Below are 10831 nucleotides of genomic sequence, written 5' to 3'. Positions count from 1 at the left end.
AGCGCGAGTAGATCTTGCTTTTCTTCAGTGGTAACACCATGTCTCGCTTTACCGGTACCTCCATAGGCACCCATGAATTCCTCAAACGTGAGGTCAGACACATCGTGGACTTGGTTTACTTCCACTTCTTCATCTACGTTGTGGTCACCTTCGAAAGACGCCAACCGGTTATGGTGTACTATCATCGGCTTTTCCCTCGGAATCTTGCTTATTCGGTAGATGACATCGTTGATCTTCTCCATAATGAGGTATGGACCTTCCCAAAACTGCTGCAATTTGGGAGAACAACCTTTTCGCTTCTTGGGATTATACAGCCATACTTTGTCGTTCTTCTTAAAGCAACCCTTTTCGGCTTGTGTATCGTACCGTTTCTTCATTCTGTCGCTAGCGATCTGAAGGTGGGAACGGACCAACTCATGTACATCGTCCATTCTTCTTCGTAATTCGATTACATAATCTTCACCTGCTACATCTTCTCCAGGTTTACATCCAAACTCGAGATCACAAGGTAGTCGCATTTCGCGTCCGAATAGGACTTTGGCTGGTGTCTGGCCTGTTGATTCGTTAACAGCAGATCTGTAGGCCATTGTGAAGAACGGAAGGTATTGGTCCCAGTCTCGCTGATGATCGGACACCATCTTTGTCAAATACTTGCCAACTGTCCTATTCATTCGTTCTACCATACCATCCGATTGCGGATGATACGCGGTAGTTCTTGTTTTCTTCATGCCTAGTCTATCACATATTCCTTGGAATAGATCACTTTCGAAGTTCCTGCCTTGGTCACTATGGATCTCCAAAGGCACTCCAAATCGGCTGATATATTCTTGGATCAACTTATCTGCAACGGTGGCGGCCTTCTGGTCTGGAAGTGCGTAAATCTCGACCCACTTAGTGAAGTAATCCATTACTACCAACATGTACTTGCCCCCATTTTCACTTTCTGGAAATGGCCCTGCAATGTCCAAAGCTATTCTTTCAAACGGGCTTCCAACATTATATTGTCTCATAGGAGCTCTCCTTTTCCGGTGAGGCCCGTTACTCGTAGCACAAATAGTACATTTCTTACACCAGTCTTTTACGTCGTCGGAACTGTTCATCCAATAAAACCGTTCCCGAATTCGCTGAAGGGTTTTCCTTACACCAAAATGCCCTCCCGATGGACTGTCGTGTAACTGACGAAGTACTTCAGCTATTCTGCTCTTTGGGATCACCAACTGTCTTCTTTTCTCTGAACCGTCATCATTTTCCAGGACTCGTTTGAGCAAGCCATATTCGATGATAAATGAGACGGTTTTCCTCTTTCCATTTTCGGATTTTCTGTATAACTGGATCTCTCTCTTGTTCTTCCCTTATCTTAGTAGGCGTCCAGTCGTTGTTGACAATCGTCGTTCTTAGCACTGCTGCTTCCTTGGATTCCGTTTTGTTGCAGTGGGAACACTCTGCTGGGCATGGCCTTCTGGAAAGAGAATCAGCGTTTCTGTGGCTAACTCCGGCTCGGTGCTCAATCTTAAAATCGTATTCTTGGAGTCGTTTGATCCACCTGGCTATCTGACCCTCTGGATTCTTAAACTGCATCAACCACTTAAGGGCGGCATGGTCGGTTCGGATTAGAAACTTTCTGCCATAGAGGTATTGATAGAAGTGCTCTACTGATTTAACTACTGCTAGAAGTTCTCTTCTCGTGACGCAATAATTCCGCTCAGGTTTTGAAAGAACTTTACTAAAATATCCGAGGACTCGTTCCTGTCCTCCTTGAATCTGAGACAGCACTCCTCCAATTCCCACATTACTTGCATCCGTATCTAAGATGAACTCTCCTTCTGGCAGTGGATACCCCAAAATTGGTGCTGTTATTAAATGCTTTTTCAACGTTTCAAAGGCATTTTGGCAGTCTATATCCCAGCGGTATTCTCTTGCTTCCTCTGTAAGTCGCGTTAATGGCTTAGCGATATCTGCAAACTTCTTAATAAACCTCCGGTAGTAAGTACATAGTCCAAGAAAACTTCTCACTTGATGTTTGTCAGTTGGTTTTGGCCATTCCTTAATGGAATCGATTTTTCCCTTATCCACGGCCACTCCTTCTTTACTGACTATATGACCCAGATAATTGACTTTACCTTGAAATAGCTGGCACTTCTTGGGGTTTAGCATCAATTGGGCAGCTTTAAGTCGATTAAAAACGTTTTCTAAATTCCTCAAATGATCTTCGAATGTCTCCCCCAAGACGATTATGTCATCTAAATAAACCAGGCATGTTTTCCAAGATAACCCTCTCAACACATTTTCCATAAGCCTCTCAAATGTCGCAGGAGCATTACAAAGTCCAAATGGCATAACGTTGAATTGCCACAATCCAGATCCTGTGGTGAAGGCTGTCTTTTCTTTATCGACTGGGTCCATTTCTACTTGCCAGTATCCAGACTTCAAATCTAAAGTAGAAAACAATTTACTTCCAGCCAATGTGTCCAATGTGTCATCGATCCGAGGCAGAGGATAACTATCTTTCTTGGTAACGTTGTTCAGCAAACGGTAATCCACACAGAACCTCGTCGTTCCGTCTTTCTTCTTAACCAGGACCACCGGAGAGACCCATGGGCTCGTAGAAGGTTCTATCACCCCGTCTTTCTTCATTTCCTGAACAATCGTTTCAGCTTCCTCTCTTTTCGCCTGTGGTAATCGTCGAGCTGTTTGACGAATTGGCTTAGCATTACCAGTATCAATTTTATGCTTAACAATGGTAGTTCTTCCCGTCTGTCCTCCTTTCGGTACGAAAATATCACGATACTGCCGAAGAAATTCCTTTAATTTCCTTTTCTCCATCTGATTTAGAGACTGTCCTGCAACTGCAACCATTTGGTCGAATTTGTCGTTGGAATTATCAGATGTTGTCGCCTGACGGATTATGGATGTCACAGGTACACAAGTTCCTACTTTTGTCTCTTTCTTTATGGTCACTGGGTAGTCATTGACATTGATAAGCCTCACAGGAATTTCCTTAGCCAAAGTCACCAATTCCTTTCCAATTATGATTCCACGGCCAACCTCATCGTCGTGGTTCCAAGGCTCCATCATAACAGGTCTCCCTTCGTCCACAATTCCCTGTAGCCGCGCTGCTATGATCGTTTCACTTCTCGCAGGCACGACTGTATCTTCTTTAATGGCTGCTTGCACAGTGTTGTCATTATGTGGATGGAGAAATACTTCCTCGTTGCCAACTTTGATTACCTTATTCTTAAAATCCAATTGGAATCCATGCATATTCATTACGTCCATTCCTAATATAACATCCTCTTCGATGTCAGCAACTATAACAGTATGGACAAACTTTTCTGCTCCAATTCCCAATTGTACCTGGATTTCTCCATGAAAGTTGGCATTTTCACCTGTAGCGGTCCGAAGTCGCAACCTCTTTGGTAATAGTTTCTTACGGCTGTTTATAACTGTTGAGCGTATAATGGTTCTGGTCGCTCCCGTATCCACCAACAACGTATGTCTTTTACCATTTATTTCTCCATCTACATATACACTATCCTCACGACATTTCAAAGAAGCTATTAGTATAAGAGGGTCTTTGGAAAAGTTCCGGGTCGAAGCTGCTCCCCTAAAGCCGACTCGTTCTGGTTTTCCTGATGGTGAGTTTCTTGATTTTATGGTCTTCGTTTTCTTGCATGTAATAATTTTCATCATATTAACGAGCTGGTCAAGTTTATCTTCATCTCCTTCCTCTTTTACAGTCCTAACTTTACTGTACCCGCCAGAGGCCTGCGTAGCTGACTCGTATTCGAGGGCGGCGGATAGGACATCAACCAGCGTCTTGTGATGAGCTAATCGTAGTGTTCTCTGCATTTCATGATCACGAAGACCATCAATAAACGTTTGAACGGCCAATTTTTCCATCATGTCCTCGGGAGCTGTTGGATAAGCATATCGTACTAATCTGGCAATATCTACCTCATATTCTTGAAGAGCCTCATCTTTCTTCTGTCTACGATTTTTAAGCTGTGACTGATATACATGCTCCAAATGTTCGTGGACATATCGCATATTTAACCTCTTCTTCAGTTGTTCGAAATCATCGGTCTCCTCTACGGCTATGGTCTGAAGCACATCTAAGGCATCTCCTCGAAGAGCGATAGTCAGGTTTACAGCCTTTTCTTTTTCAGACCATCCATTTGCTCTTGCGGCTGATTCGAACTGTTTCATGTAGTTGTTCCATGATGATTTTCCGTCGAAAGTTGGGACTTTAACATGAATAGAACCTCCACTTCCTTCAAATTTCGGCCGTGTCTCCAACTTAAATTTCGTCTCGTCTTCTTTTATCTCCACTGTAATTGGATTGTTTCCTCTCTCTGCTGTCCCTGTTTCCTCCATCTTCCTTTCCATCTCTTTAATCTTTTCTTCGAAGGCCGACATATCGGCAGCAACTTGGTTTTTTAACGAAGACATTCTATCGTCGAGGGCAGACATCTCAGAAGTTACTTTAGAGATTTCCAAAGAGATATTAGCAGAGACTTTGCTTTCCAGCGAAGAAATCTCGTTAGAAACTTTGTCTTCCAAAGAAGCGATGTCGCCGGAAACTTTGTTCTCTAATGATGCGATATCACCAGAAACTTTCGAAATATCGCCAGAAACTTTGTTCTCCAATGATGCGATGTCACCAGAAACTTTGGCTACATCACCAGAAACTTTGGCTACATCAGAAGAAACTTTCGAAATCGACGAGAGGACAGCATCTTCAAATATATAAGTCTCTGGATCTAGACCTTCTTCTAGCAAAGCGTTCTTTAGTCGTTGGACTAACTCAGCCTTTTTTCCGGTAGAGGCTAATTCTCTGTCTTCAAGATGTCTTCTTAAATTAGTCACTGTCAGCTCATAAATCGTCGTCATTTTCACAATTTATTTTATATCCACTTTTGACACCAATGAAATGATATTTATTTATGTCTATTTAATTTATAATGTCTTGTTCTTATCTTAATTCATTAAAAGGCACAATAATTTATATCAATTTATTTAAACGAATAATACACATAATTTATTTAGGCGAGCGTAACAATAAATATCGCGGCCGCGGGTCTTCTTTATTAACTGTCCTCTTCAATCAAAGTTCGGTTATTTTATAAGCAATCCTGATATTCGAGAACAGCATCGAAAGATCGCATTGTCTTGCATCGAAAGATCGAGAAGCTTAGCCGGGCTCATTCACCATAATTTTGGTTCTAGACTTCCACCGAAATTTCTACAACAAAACAGAATATTTAGTCATAAAATTTAGGCCAGTATATTTATCGTAACAATATGTTAAAAATAAAAGCAGCCACACAGGGTAAGACCGGTTGTCACTCGACACTGAGGAGTAGGTAGAGTGAGACCTCAGTGCCGAGAGACAGTTCTTGTATTTATACAGAACACGATACTGGTACGTCTCGAGTGAGGGAAGTAGGCAGATTGAGACTATCACTCTTGATAATGGTTCCGAAATGGGTGCCAAAACGTCAAGTAATAAATTCTCAACGCGGTTCTTCCCGAGAACTAAGTAATTTTCATTCATCTGACCGCGGAAATTTATCCGAAAATATATATATATATATATATATATATATATATATATATATATATATATATATATATATATATATATATATATATATATATATATATATATATAATATATATATATATATATATATATATATATATATATATATATATATATATATATTATATATATATATATATATATATATATATATATATATCTAAATATATATATATATATACATATATATATATATATATATATATATATATATATATATATATATATATATATATCTAAATATATATATTATTGTGATATTTAAAGTCTTGGTGCTCCAAGCAATAATTAGCTAATTAATTTTTTTTGATTAATTAATTAAAATTATTTAAATGATATGATTATGACTCTATCACAATTTTTAATTCTTTTATCTCAGGGTTAAATTCGTGCTTCAATATCTATGCTATTACATGTGAAAGGTAAGGTCCAGAGAATACCGGAATAATAAAAAACACATATGATCTAACACTATATATTGAAATAAAAATAATGAAATAATTCACACTCAAAAGTTTTCAATAAACAAATCTCATATAATGATTCTCAAAATTTTGTTCTACGTACGTGAACAATCAAAATTGATGGTACAAACAATATTAATTGAAATCTCAAAATCCCAAACTATTCTAACTCTCCTAATCAAAATATTTATATCCTTTCTAAATTAAGTGTAAAAATTGTGTTATCAATAAAAGAAAAAAACTGCAGAAAACAAAAATATCTCTCTCTGATGATGAGTGGTCCAAATCCTTGTTCCTTGTAGACTATATTATCTCCTCTCAACCGCTCCCTATGTAATCAGCAATCTTACAACATATTGTTGCAAGTATATCGTCATTAATGATCTCCTTCAAAAGCACAAATCATTCAAATTATGATAGCCTTCCTCCTCTCGATAAACTGAATCTCTCGTTGGCCCGAGTGAAAAATGACTCTTGGAATATCTTCTCTTTACGATAAACTGAATCTCTCGTTGGCCTGAACAGTGACTCTTGGAATATAAGTAGGAAAATATGACTTACAATATTTTGCTGCTTCAGCTTCTGTCAGATACACTAACTCCACAAAAACTCACTAACATTCAACACTACTGCTTGCTACATCTCGGAACCGCCAGAGAACAATCACTGTTCGTCTTACAGACTTGGAAACCAACTGCTTCTCTTTTTTCTCTCCTAAATCTAGCCAAACTCTCACTCCTACATACCTATCCCACCTTTTTCAATCTCCGCCAATCAAAACTCGTCACAATTCCCCCATTTTTTCATTTCGATAACAAACAAATTTTTACCTATAATTATAAATTTCCTAAAACTTATTTACAAATATTTTTCTATAATTCTTAAAAACTAACAAAAACCTCTTTCTATAATCCCTTCTATTGTCTTTAATCACTGCATTAATGTATTTTGAAAAACCCTGTTCAATTGTCTTTGGCTTTCACTTAAACTTATGCGGGTCACTCAAGTATAACAAAGAAATAATTTATGTATAGCTTACATTTTGTTTAGTACAGGTAATCCAGGAATTTAATAACTTTCCTTCTTCGAAATGTTTGTTGTTTATTATCCTACTTATCTGAATTATTTTAATGTTTTTGAACTTTGAAATATTTTAATCAAACCAATATTTTTCTCGATTTTACATATCATAACAAATCCCCGCCATTTGATCTGCCGAAAACTCTTTGTTAAATTTTAAAATGACAAAAGTTTTCCAGGATCAAATTATTTCACTATGTTATTAAAATCTACTTATGATACTGATAAATGTCGTGAATGTTAAAATACCCCGTATATTGCCTGTCTTTATACGGGATTGGATATATTTTCGTTTTAAATTTTTCCAAGTATTTTCCCTTAAAAGAAAGTTCATAATTTTTAGCCACTCGGTTTACTTCATTAACAAGATCTCCATGGTTTCCTAAAATCTTCTCTATTTTCTTTCCCATGTTTTCTCCACAATTTATTTTTTTTTTCATCCTCCTTTTGTTCACATGTGTTCACTGTCCATAATACTTCTTCACAAATTTCTGGATTCTCGTCCATCAGTGCCATTTTTTCTTCTGTTTTCTTTTTATCCTCTAATTCCCTTTGGTATTCCGAGCACCATGTTTCTATTCCTTTCATTTCTCTGATGATACCTTTTTTTTCTTCCTGCTTCCATTCTGTTTTATCGTCGGTTGCCAACAATTCTTCTGTACCTTCTATTTCCTGTTTTTCTCTGGTCTCCATCTTATTTTCCTGCTTTCTTTTCGAACTCTTCTTCTTTTTCTTCCTTCTCTTTTTCTCTTCTGTTAGATCTTGTTCTTGTACTTTCGGTTTATCCTCTACAGTCATATCGATTTCTTTGCGTTTTTCCTGTGCATTGATCCTTCCAGAATTTGTTTTCCGATCTGTTTGCTTTTCTTCTCCTGTGTTGTCTGGTTCTGCTCTGATTTCCAGTTTATTTTCCGAAAAATTTATGGTGATATCTTTTTTTTTCAATTCATCAATTCCCGCTATCATATCATGATTTAAATCTTCAATCACCACACATTTCATAATATGGAATTTGTTTCCCACTCTTATCTGTACTCCCAAACCTTCGTTTACTGTCGTCAAATTTTTATTGTTTGCACCCACTAAATCAACCCTAGGAATCTTATACACAAATCTGTCAAAATTTAATTCTTTTACTAGTTTTTTATTGATTAGCGATATCTCCGAGCCAGAATCAATCACAATTTTAATCGCTTTATGTTTTATAAATGCATCTAAAAATATTAGATTAGAATTAGAAATTTGTCTTTCGTTTCCTATTGCTACATGATTCATCTCCCTTCTATTTTGTTGGTGGAATCTCTGATTATTTATATCGTCCCTTTGTTCGTTCGTATTCCTATTCGGAGGATTTTGTGCATCTCTATTCCTGTTGTGATTTTCATTTGTTCTATTTTGTGTATCATTCCGGTTATCGTAATTTTGTTGTCTATTGTAATTATTGTAATTTCTCGGCCTATATTCGTTTGTTGATCTGGGATGTCGGTTTCTCTGGTCATAATTTGATGAATACCTTCTTTCCGGTCCATTATATTGGTCATGTTGTCTTCTATTTCTCATTTCTTTTCTTTTCGCTTCTTTTAATTGAAGGAATTGGCACAAACTATCAATATCTTGATAGTTTCTCAAAATCACGTGATCTTCCAACGTTTCCTCAAAATGTCTGCTGATCATTTCTACCAGCTGTTCGGTAGAATATTTGTATTCTAGATATTTTGAATTGTTATATATCTGCAAAGCATATCTTTCTTCAGATATTCCCATTTTTTCGTGATATTTTCCATTCTGTAGCTCTTGGTTGATTTCTCTCTGTTTATTTTTTCCCCAGAAATAGTTGAGAAATTTATTTTCAAAATCTGTCCAATTTTCAAACTCATCTTCCTTGCTTTCATACCATAACGCGGCTCCTTCTTTCAAATGGTTTCTAATTGTTTCTTTGCAATCGTCAAAATATCTAATATGTTGTAATTTGGTTTTCAAATTTTTAACAAACGGTACTGGGTGTGTTTTCCGAATATCCCCGCCAAATTGTATTTTCGCCTCGCTTGTTCCATGGATGATAACTTCTTTTCTCTCTACCCCTCTTAGTTCAATTTCTGCCATTTGTTTTTCATTTTGCTTTAATCTTCTTTCTACTTCCTTCCTGTCTTCTTGTAGCGCATTTTCAAATTTTATTTCTAATCCCTCCAAATTATCTTTAATTCTCATTTCTTGTTCTTTCATATTATTTTTAATTTCATTAATCTCTTCTATTTGTTGTATCAGTTCTTTCTTTATCCCCTCAACACATCCTTTAATTTCCTGTTCATAGTTTTCCAAACGCTGCTCTATATTTCTGTTATTTGGTTCTATTGTTTGTTTTGTTTCTTGTTGATTTCTATCCATTTTTAGTGATGTTTCATCCATTTTTTGTGACTGGAGTTGCATTAGTTGTAATATTTTATCTATTCCTGATAGTTCTTTTCTCTCCTCAACTATTGTCACATTTCCTTCATTATCCGATACTTCTTCCAAAATTGTTTCATCTTCTCTGTTATCCTCCTTCCTTTCCTGCATTTTACTTTGTCTCCTTGTGACAGACATGTTGTTACTTTTTGTTATTGTTTTTGTCCCCGCCAAATGTGAAATTTTACAACACTCTATATGTTTCAGAACACGACAATATTTCTCCCCAAATGTATTAAATTTTCACGACAAATATCGAATATGCAATCAGTAAAATTCAAATAATTCAAAATAAATATCAAATGTACGATTGGTAAAGAAAATAACATCAAATAATTCAATAGCAGTAAATATCCACTAACTACGATCAATCAATAAATCAAATTTATATTCCCTGGAAAAATTGTCAAAATACTTTCAAATTCAAATTCCCTCAATGTTATATGTTTTTATCTCTGGATCACCTGTACTTATTCCAGATCTCTTTCCCTTCCTTCAAATGTAAAGCTGCGATATTTTCAAGCCCCACGTTTTGGAAGCCAGTTATTGTGATATTTAAAGTCTTGGTGCTCCAAGCAATAATTAGCTAATTAATTTTTTTTGATTAATTAATTAAAATTATTTAAATGATATGATTATGACTCTATCACAATTTTTAATTCTTTTATCTCAGGGTTAAATTCGTGCTTCAATATCTATGCTATTACATGTGAAAGGTAAGGTCCAGAGAATACCGGAATAATAAAAAACACATATGATCTAACACTATATATTGAAATAAAAATAATGAAATAATTCACACTCAAAAGTTTTCAATAAACAAATCTCATATAATGATTCTCAAAATTTTGTTCTACGTACGTGAACAATCAAAATTGATGGTACAAACAATATTAATTGAAATCTCAAAATCCCAAACTATTCTAACTCTCCTAATCAAAATATTTATATCCTTTCTAAATTAAGTGTAAAAATTGTGTTATCAATAAAAGAAAAAAACTGCAGAAAACAAAAATATCTCTCTCTGATGATGAGTGGTCCAAATCCTTGTTCCTTGTAGACTATATTATCTCCTCTCAACCGCTCCCTATGTAATCAGCAATCTTACAACATATTGTTGCAAGTATATCGTCATTAATGATCTCCTTCAAAAGCACAAATCATTCAAATTATGATAGCCTTCCTCCTCTCGATAAACTGAATCTCTCGTTGGCCCGAGTGAAAAATGACTCTTGGAATA

Source organism: Diabrotica undecimpunctata, chromosome 5, assembly GCF_040954645.1.
Source record: "Diabrotica undecimpunctata isolate CICGRU chromosome 5, icDiaUnde3, whole genome shotgun sequence".
Taxonomy (NCBI): Eukaryota; Metazoa; Arthropoda; class Insecta; order Coleoptera; family Chrysomelidae; genus Diabrotica; species Diabrotica undecimpunctata.
The sequence above is the reverse complement of the archived record's forward strand: the minus strand, read 5'-3'. Positions refer to the sequence as shown.